Source organism: Meleagris gallopavo, chromosome 26 (assembly GCF_000146605.3).
Source record: "Meleagris gallopavo isolate NT-WF06-2002-E0010 breed Aviagen turkey brand Nicholas breeding stock chromosome 26, Turkey_5.1, whole genome shotgun sequence".
Classification (NCBI taxonomy): Eukaryota; Metazoa; Chordata; class Aves; order Galliformes; family Phasianidae; genus Meleagris; species Meleagris gallopavo.
This window is the reverse complement of record NC_015036.2, coordinates 3,341,480-3,351,226: the sequence shown is the minus strand read 5'-3', so window position 1 is coordinate 3,351,226 and position 9,747 is coordinate 3,341,480. Positions and strand designations below refer to the sequence as shown.

The 9,747-nt window shown below is 44.1% G+C and overlaps 1 protein-coding gene across 1 annotated transcript in view; it reads right to left on the bottom strand.

Annotated features, from left to right (window-relative positions):
- Positions 1 to 9,747, bottom strand: part of LOC109371009 — an 81,291-nt gene that overhangs the window by 10,627 nt on the left and 60,917 nt on the right. The window contains exons 4-5 of the transcript XR_004162023.1: positions 2,184 to 2,252; positions 1,511 to 1,624 (exon numbers count right to left, since the gene is read on the bottom strand). The gene's annotated coding sequence lies outside the window, so the exon portion shown is untranslated. The remainder of the gene's footprint in view (positions 1 to 1,510; positions 1,625 to 2,183; positions 2,253 to 9,747) is intronic.

Sequence of the window (9,747 nt, the reverse complement as noted above, 5' to 3'; positions counted from 1 at the left end):
TAAAAAAAAAAAAAAAAAATTAAAAATGCACATTAATGTTTCATCCTGGCTACATTAAGGATGCACTCATTGTCTTTTGGGCACGTTTGGGCCCACTGAATTGTTGTTCCTCTTAGAGGAACCATCAATACATCAACCTCATCCCCTCTCAAATACTTAGAGCATCATTTCCAAGGACCTAATTTGAAGCAGGTGAGAGCTTGCAAACAGAACTGCTCTCACCTGGGGTATGGCCTGCCTTGTAGGAAGGTGGGGATCTCTATAGGGAATCCTAGAGGAGGCTGAGAGAGCTTACAGAGTGGCAATGCTCGGTTCAACAAACCTGCAGAAATTAGTGGCATGCCATTCTGGTGCAAGCAGCAGTTCTCCAGTTTCCAAAATATCCCTCCTCCTTATGTCATGGTAAAAAAGTGTAAAAACAGAAAGTGGTTTAGCAAGTAGGAACATCGCAATTCAAAATAGAATCAGAGAGGATTAGAGCAAATACCCAGACTGTTCTAACTTGTGTTTACGGTCCAAATACTGTACCAGTTCTTGTTATTTTCAGGGCTTTCTTCCTGTGTTGTAACATTCTCTCTGGGATTAAACTTGGCCCATGCAACATGTGACTCATCTGACTGCAAGTCCTTGGGCATGTGCTGCAGGTGTGGTTGCTGCTCATCGCCAGCGACCCATCCTACAACTTCAGAGCCCAGTGCAACACGTTACACTGGGGCTTTTGCTGAAGGGGTAGGAAGAAAATGACAGCATCTGCCTAACGCTAGATTTTCATGCTTAATTAAGGGCTTCAAAAATAAGTCAGTTTTCTGAGCAGGATGGTGGGTGAAAAATAAAAGAAAGTGAGTTTTTAATGATTTCAGAGAAACACGAGCCCAGTTTCTAGTCATTGTGCACCCTTGCAGACAGGGATTTCAAGTTAAAAATTTGTTGCTATGGAATTCGTGTTATCTGCAGCATGGAGCACTGCTGATGGCCAAGCTAATCCCAAGTGGCACTCCTCTGCCTTCACTGATGTAAAACAGATTCACTGCTTTCAGGTTTGCCTTTCATTCTACCTGACTTTCTTTCTTCCAGAAGATAAGTCCTTTTTCTGTTCCTGTCTCTGATTAGTTCTTTGTGTTACCTCTACATGATGCTATTATTCAATACTGAATCCAACCTGCTGGTCTTCATTCTCCTTGTGTAACCTGCACAAGCACCAGCACCCCGCCAAAACTCCCTTCTGACACAGTATTGCCTTCAGATTTAGTGTGAAATTCACAGGTGAGCTGTTTTAGCTGTAACGAGGCACAAGATGTAACAGGAGCTAACTGAAAGAATAAGAATTCAAAGAATAGAAACAGGGAAAAAAATCAACTATGCAGAAGCATGGATTTGTGAGCCTAGCAACAGCCTAAAAGGTTTTCTAGCTCTTAATTATCGCTTCAGATCACAATTAGCAAAGCTCTTCCAATAGAGGGGAGAAAAAAAAAGATAATCACTTCCATTGACTGAGTGCTGAATATCTCACCTGAAAGCAGATTCCCCTCAAGGTTGTTTGCCAGTGGGAAGGAGCAGCCATGAACTAGGAGAGCAGCTTCTGTTGTCTGGTTCAGAGAAAGGACTTCACCAGTACTGACAGATCCTGAAAGAGAAGGAAAATCACACTCAGTAGTGGAATTAGATGCGGTCTCCACAAGCAGCCAATGACTGCTGGAGAATTCAGCACTGCTCACGTGCTGAACGTTTGATATTTGCCTAAAAAGAACAGTGAGTCCAGGCCTGGAGAATGCAGGTAGCACTGGTACAGCACATTTCACCCTCAGTAATTTTGCAGATAACGCCTTGTTGGGAGGAAGTACTGCACACCAAGTTGGGAGGAAGCATTGACATGCCTGGGGGAAGGAAGGCCTGATGTAGGGATGCAGACAGGCTGCATGGTTGGGCTGAGGCCAGCTGTAGGAGGTTCAACAAGATCAAGTGCCAACTTTCAGATTCACTCTCCTAATGCTGACAGTGCTGACTGAGCACAACTCCATGCTCAAACTTCTACTTTCATTGTTTGTGACCAGACCCATGTGCATGTCACTCTCAATCTCTTATATTTTGAAGCTGTGATTTCACAGCCCTCCTTTAAAAACAATCAAATGATCACGACGTAGGAATTAAAGATACTTAAACAGAATTATGGAAAATAAACATACATGCTTTCTGTGCTGCTGGGTTGCTGTAAAACACACTGCTTTATTCCTTCTCTCTCAGCCAACGTTCACCTACATGGGACAAAAAGAATTTAAACGTTATATCTAGTTGCTTACCAACACTTTCTAAATAGCACTGGACCTCTTACACAGATACTTTGTGCTGTAACACTGAAGGATGGGGCTGATAGAGCTACAGCTAACAGCACTCAAAGAGCTGGTCTGTATTCTGAATTAAAATGTAAGAAATAAGTTTAAAAAAAAAAAAAAAAAAGCTGCAACAGCAAAAGTCTGAGTTCTGCCAAAGTTGATTAACTCCCAAATCCCATCTGTGAGAGATGCAGCTCCTGCAGTGCCAGCAGTGCAGCGTTGTCTCACAGAACCTTTATACAAATATGATGCAGAACACTGTACAAATATTCATCACTTAATTTCAACAATAACTGAGGCAGGTGGGGGGATCACTAACACTACTTCTGATTTTACAGAAGGGTGGAGAGGATTGTCTAAGGTAAATCAGTAAGGAACAACAAGAACTCCAAAGCATCCTCCTATCTCTGAGAAAACACATGGTTTGTTTACAAATAAAAACATCTTTGACCCAAAGCCAAGTGAAGTTTGAAGATTTGAAAACAAAATCATTAGCAGGCTTCAGCTCACACTCCATTAGGAATGTGGCTCAGCTTAAGAATCCATTTCAACTATAAACTGCTCTCCCTGTTCTGTTATTGTTCTCCTGCTGCATCCAAGCAGAATTTCCCTTGTTGCAGCTCTGATCTTAATTAATGCCCTTAGTAGTGAGGTACTAATTAAATAAAAGAACTGATACAGACTCTAGGTAAAGCAAGGCATGCCGGTCCTAAGAGGGCAAACTGCTCAGCATCAAGTATTAGTGACAGAGCTGCAAATACAACACTGGGGCCCAAACTCCTCATCTTCTGTCACCTTTCAAACCAAACAGCCTCTGATGATGTCCCAGAGAGGAAAATACGAACAGAACCTCTGCTTAGGCTTCTTTCTACCTGTAGCAGAGCTCCATGCAGGGAAGGAGTGCAATCACATGGGGCCAGATGTTCAGCACATCAAAATCCATCAACTCCAGCGCCTAAAGTCAAGCTATGCCAATTTACATCAGTTGATAGTGTGACCTATATAACGAAAACTTGCTTGAAGCAGCTACGGAATACAACCTTGATTTATTCCAAATACATTATATTTAACGCTGTCACTTTTCTCTTTCATGCCAACATGCAAGCGCAGGAGACAGACAGATTTGGATCCTCTCAGCTGGGAATCGTGTTCTTGCAACACTCCTAGATGATGCACATACTGTCTCTATTTGTGTTCACCCTTTCAGATGGCAGGGTGCCCATGAAAGAAGCTGATTAGCGCTTGCCCTGGGCTATCAAGGCAAGGCAATGGTATGTTTAGATCAGCAAACTGTATAACAATATAAATGTCATCTCTTCTACTAGAAGCCTTGGCAGTATTTGCATCTTGTACTTCGTTGCATGTATGTGCCAAAAAGAAACCCAAGGACACACAAGAAAGACAGGCATGGGATTCACCAGCCCTCCCCATTGCCAAAACATGCTGTACAGCAGTGGGTGCCTCATTAATCCCCAAAGACCATCTACAGGGTGTCAGATTGTATGTAACATGAGCACTACTGGTACATATACATATAGCCTTTTTTGTTCAGCCAGGCTCACAAGCAGAAAATGAACCACAAGCAGTGTGTCTGGCACAGTTCAAGACACGATCTGTACACTTGCCCAGAAAAGATGGCATTCAGCCTAAACAGAATAGCCCTGGGTGGTTGTGCAACATCTCTGCTGCTGGGGCAAACTGTAGCAATACCTAGCAGACACAATGGATAATGGGCTGAGGACACTGAGTGTGGGACACTACTGGAGTGCATGCCAGACCTCTAATGGCCTGGCACTCATTAGCGTTTGATTGTTACTGGAGACCTATATGACATGAAATGATGGTCTCACTCCAATTCCTGGTGAGCGAATGTCAGCACCATTATCACAGTAAGCATCCATCTTAGCCGTCTTACCAAAGAAGCCAAGGGCTGAATGGGAAGAAAGGCTGATCTATGTCTCATTGTCAGTACAGGGGGCTTTCCAGGACAGAGCTGGGGTGAGCTAGCAGGGTTTGGAACTGCTGCCTTCCTAAGTCCTACTGAATTCTGCAGCAGACAGGATAGGATGCAATAAGATACAACGCAGCAAAGATACAACAGAAGAGAGAGAATGCAGACAAAGGTAGGAAAGGCGACTCTGCACGTAGGCAGAAAATTGTCACAGAATGACACACTGAAGGGATAGCAGAATGATACACCCAGATCATGAGAAATAGCCCTGCAAACACGTAACTCACCAGGACACTGCAGCAAATACAAGGAATGTGCTCTGCAGTTTCCATGTTGCTCAACCAGTAAGGAACAACCAGTTGCGTTGAAGCCAACCCCCAACCTTCCATGTCCACGCACCCAGCAGTCTCAGGCTCTGCTCTCAGCACTCTGGGGTACCCCAACAGTTTCCTCCTCCAGCAAACCAAGAACTTTCCACACACTTTGTAGAAACTGACAACCGAATGCTTTATCTTGACCAGTGACGGCTGTCATTTGTTTTCTCCGTGTTAGATTTTCATGACGAACACCTGAACCAGCAGCCCTTTAGGAGTGCCCATCTCTGAGATACCCCTTCGTTGCTCTGTGTAACTGCATGGAATCTCTGTTTCGTTGCACAAGGGCTGGTGTTTGAAGTACAGCAGGGACTGTAGGAGCACAGAGTGACCCTCTAAGCAGATTATGCAAAGTGTCACTTAGCATTAAACCTCTATTTGGAAATGAGAGTTTTTTATTCTTAGCTATGTTAACAAAAATCAGAAAAGATACTTGGGATTTCTGATATTAAAGTGGAGCCCTCAGCTTTCTGAGAGCCCTTAGTCATGCCCTTATTCTACTGCATATCCTTCAGAAATTCCTATTTACACCGCTTTATGTTGGCTACTTCTTTTATTTCTGAAAAGAGAGATCTGTCTGAACTGCTTTGTTTGATAACCAGTACCCAGATGCATTAAACTCGGATTGCATAAGAGGACTTTCACTTTGTACTAAAGTTTACAGGAGAGAGATATTTAAAAGATTATGAAAGTTGATAGGGGGGGAAAAAAAATGCTGGAACATATCCATCAGAATTCCAGTACAAATTGTTGCAGCACCAGAATTACATTGCAAATGAATGCTAATTAAGATGTTGGAAAGAATTCTATCATTGAATAAAGAAAGCAATGCACCTTGTGCACTTGTATCAAAGTGTTCTACTACTCTGACCGCACTGAGGATAAGCAGCCCTTCATGTTATACAGATGCTAACACAAACCTTTGCCTGATGCTTCGTGGCTATTGCCCAAGGAGCAGATTCAGACTCACAACAAGCAGTGCCATCCTGCACATGGAAACTTAACAAAGGCACTTCAGGTACTTCAGGTGAGCATCAGGACTGGAGCTGTCCAAGAAAATACGATGTCAAATGACCTGGATTTCTCTCAAGGGTGGTTTTTTATTGTTGGCTTTTTGAAAGCAATTAGAGACTATTCTGTTACTATCTCACTGTCAGTCATTTTTGGTTTGGGTTCGTTTGGTTTGTCCACACTTCTATTGGATATTTGGAACAATTTCCCATTGCCTCTACATTGATCAACCTATTTCCAAGCGTTTGATGGATCAGTTTGGGGTTTGATCACAAACTGTGTCAATGCAGGGTCTATTTATAGCATGTATATTTAAGATGATAAACAGGGCAGGTTTTGCAATGGTAATGTGGAACATAAGAAGAGCCCAAACAAAGAATCCCATTGACATGACTATGTTTTGGATCAGGCCCACTGTGAATCTGAAGACAGAATAAGAAGCAGGATGGCTATTCCCTTCCAGTAAATATGCAAAGTTCTCTTCTCACATACAATGGAAACAGTTTTGCACTGATGTAGATCATGGTCCATGGATAATCAGCCCACTATTCACTTCCCCAGCTTTGCGGAAGCGTAATCAGGAAAGCATTATGAAGAAAAACCTGCCCTGCAGGGATAGACTTGCTTTAATAATGTTTATGACTTGTCCATATTGTATTTATGTCTGGAAGTTGATTTCCTGGGTTTTCCCACCCTTCCCCCAACTCTCAGCCCCAAAGACAATCTGCAAGCTGAGCCTCCCCTAGGATAAATGGGGAAAGCTCCATGACTCTGATGGACAGCACTCTGCTTCTGCAAGCTCAACATCAGACACAGAAATAATGCTGATTTTACTGAACACAAAGGTCAGAGCTCACCTTTCTCTGAAGCGCATGGCCCAACAACAAGCCCACGTTTCACAGATTAATGGATCAGGATTGCAAGTGCAACACTGTGTTGGCTGCTGGCTGCCCTTCTCACTTGTCTTGAGAACAGTCCAGATCCAGGCCATGGACAGCAATACTAAAAAAAAATGATGTAAAGCTCCCCCAGTACCTGCCAGGCTCACCATTTTTACTGAGCCTTACAAATGTGCCATCAGTACCAGCTCTTCTACCGCCATCAATCTTAGTCGCCCAAATCCATCACAGAACAAACCCCAGAGAGGAGCCAATCTGCAGAGCAATTGCAGAAAAACACGGAGAGATTCGTTCCATTTGTGTGCTCTCAGACGCATTCCTCAGGCAGAAATTTGCTGGGTTTGTTTCTGCTATTCCACTCTGCTTTCACTGCTCATTTCTGGAAAACCTGCCTCAAACTTCCCCATTTTCTGATGCTTTCCAAAGCCACCAAATATTAAAGCCTGCTTTGGCTGCATGGCTGTTAACATCTGATGGTGCCTGAAGGCGTGCACTGAGGTGAGATTTCAGGAAGAAGATACATTCAATAGGGATTTCTTGTTCATTGGGTTTTTTGGTGCTTTTTTTTGTTGCTGTTATACGGCACTGTTGTCAAAAAGCTTTGAGCAACACAGCGTAAGGCTGCAAAAATTCCCAGGTACCACTAATTTGTGGTTGCCTGTTTGTTTAGACAAAGCTGCCCCTACCCAGGGATGGCTGAAGCCATCACACAAAGCCCTGCAGACACATCTCCTCAGTGAAGGGCCACTGACCTCCCCTGGCCTGGCAAAGGATCAGCAGTCCCGAAAACAGAGCACAGCCAACTTCAACACCTCAGGATGAGATAGGGCCAATTATTCCCCAGTTTGGACCCAGCCCACGCAGAAGCGCAGTGGGTTGGGCTGCCTGAACCCCAGGCTGCCCTGCAGCTCCTCTGAGCCCCCAGACCTCCCACCTGCTCACATAGAAATGCTGCAGAGGAAAAGGAGAATTCGAAGCACTGAGGCTGGCAGAGCTGCAGCCCAAGTGAGAAGGATGCTTCTGCTCGTGGCCCTGGGCACTCCCCGACTCGTGCAAGGAGCCCAGGAGCTGTGTGCAATGGCTCTGCTGTCCTCTGCTTGGCATCAGGTGTGTGCAAGCAAGCAGAGGCAGGTGGAAAGAAGCACCTACTGCTTTTCTGCCTCACGCTGCACAGGACTTAAAGCTCTGCTCCATTTTATAATGCTGAAGTTCTTCCAGAAGACACAAAATACACAAATAAGCCATGTTTTCACTGTCCTATGCTCCACTCAGCACAAGGATTTATCTGCAAGAAAAGCCCCTGAAATCTACACAGTTCCTTTTTTATTTACCTTTTTTATCTTTGCTTATTTTCTACAAAGGAAAGCAACCCAACCTCGGTTTAGTACAAACCTAGCTGGAAACAAAAACCCTCTCAATTCCTCTTCATTATAAATGGATTGTCAATGTGTTAAATAAATCAGTGAAAATGGAAATCCAAAAATAAATAGCCATCCTGCTGTTGCTATGACAACTCAAATTTTTTACCTGGACAGAGATTCTACATTTCACAGTTAGCAATGGCTGAAAAGGAGGGTCACATTTATATCCAATCCTGGCTCATGTCACCACCTACCCCATGTAATAAGAGGGATTATTTGGGGTTACCTTTTAGCAAAGGAGGGAAGATCAAAGAGAGGAGCTATTTTTCATTCTGGGCAGGAAAGATACAAACACACACGTTCACAACAACACAGCCCAGAGCAGCTATCAGCCCAGAAAGGACAGAGAGCATAAACACTGCAAAGGTCCTGAGCTGCCCCTGCTATGCTAAATGCAGAGCATGCTTAGAATAGGATTAACGTAGTTCAAAACCATACTTTGGCTCATACTGTAAAGCAGTTTCACTCAAAAGCAACATTTCAGAGCATCAGCTTGAAGTGAATAGTTTGCAGTTTGTGCTGCCCCTCACAGCAGTGAGATGTGTGCCCCAGTGCCCCAGCATCAGCGCTGCACAACCAAACCACTGCCTGCTCCTTACGGCGGCACAAGTGCCAAAATCCCATGGCAAAGGAGGTCCAAAGACAGAAAGAATCAGGGCCATGTGCTACAGTGAAGCTAACTACTTTCTGGGCTGCCTCTGCCATTTGTGATGGGAATGAATGCTCTCTTGTCCTCTAGGATGGCTAAAAAGAGGGAAATTGAGAGGAGTGCTCCCCATTAGAGGAGCACCAGCTACAGAGCTGGGATGACCAGGGGATCCTTTGGCCAGCACGGAGAAGCCAAAGGATCATAAAGGTTGGAAAGGACCACTAAGATCATCCAGCCTGACCACCCTTAGAGCTCCTTGGCTTGGTTCTGCTGCTGTAAATGGGTGACTTCGTGCCTCTTGTCTGGGCACTGCGTTCTGTGCCATCATCTCTGGGCTGGCAAACATGTCTGCAAAGCAGCCTCTCCTCCACCCCAAGAAGAGACAGAAAATCCAAAGCCTCTAAAAAGTTCCAAAATTCAAAATTTCATTTTAAAAAAAGAGTTAAAATCTCTTTAAAATAGTGTCTCTTCAGTATGTTTCCATTGGGCATTTTCTTCACGGTAATAAGATGAGTTTTCCAAACAACATTGTCATCAACACAATATCCTCCTCCATTTGAAACTTGGTAACCTGTTTCCAAAAAACCATTTAGAACTGGGAGCAGTGGGAGCAGCACAGAGCCACAACAGAAATTCTCCATCAGCCACCAAGAAGAGATTTTGTCAGAAAATGGCTTAATTAAACCCTCTAAACATCTAATGGTTATAAAATGCTATGGATCCCTGAAACAGGCACAATAATCCTGGCAGAGAAAGGCTGGATTATCACAACCATGCACTGCATACCTGGCCACGTTAGGCATTCTTACAACCAAATCTTTGCTGTTTTTCAAGCAAGGTACATCCCAAGCAGCCCAAGTCTGTACCCAGCTCCTCTTGTTTTACATAGATACACACGCCCACATGTGCACACACACTGGGATTGTGCAAGTGCTCTCAACAAATATGTGTGTTTGCATCCTGGCTTGCCCGAAAAGCAAAGCAGACTGTTCAAGCAGCAGCCGGTGAAAGCGAGCATTCAATTCTGCTCAGAGGCTCATTTTCCTCTAAATGGGCCTCTCAGACTCAGTGACAACTCTTCGCTGCCTGAGAAAAAAAACACTGGAATAAAA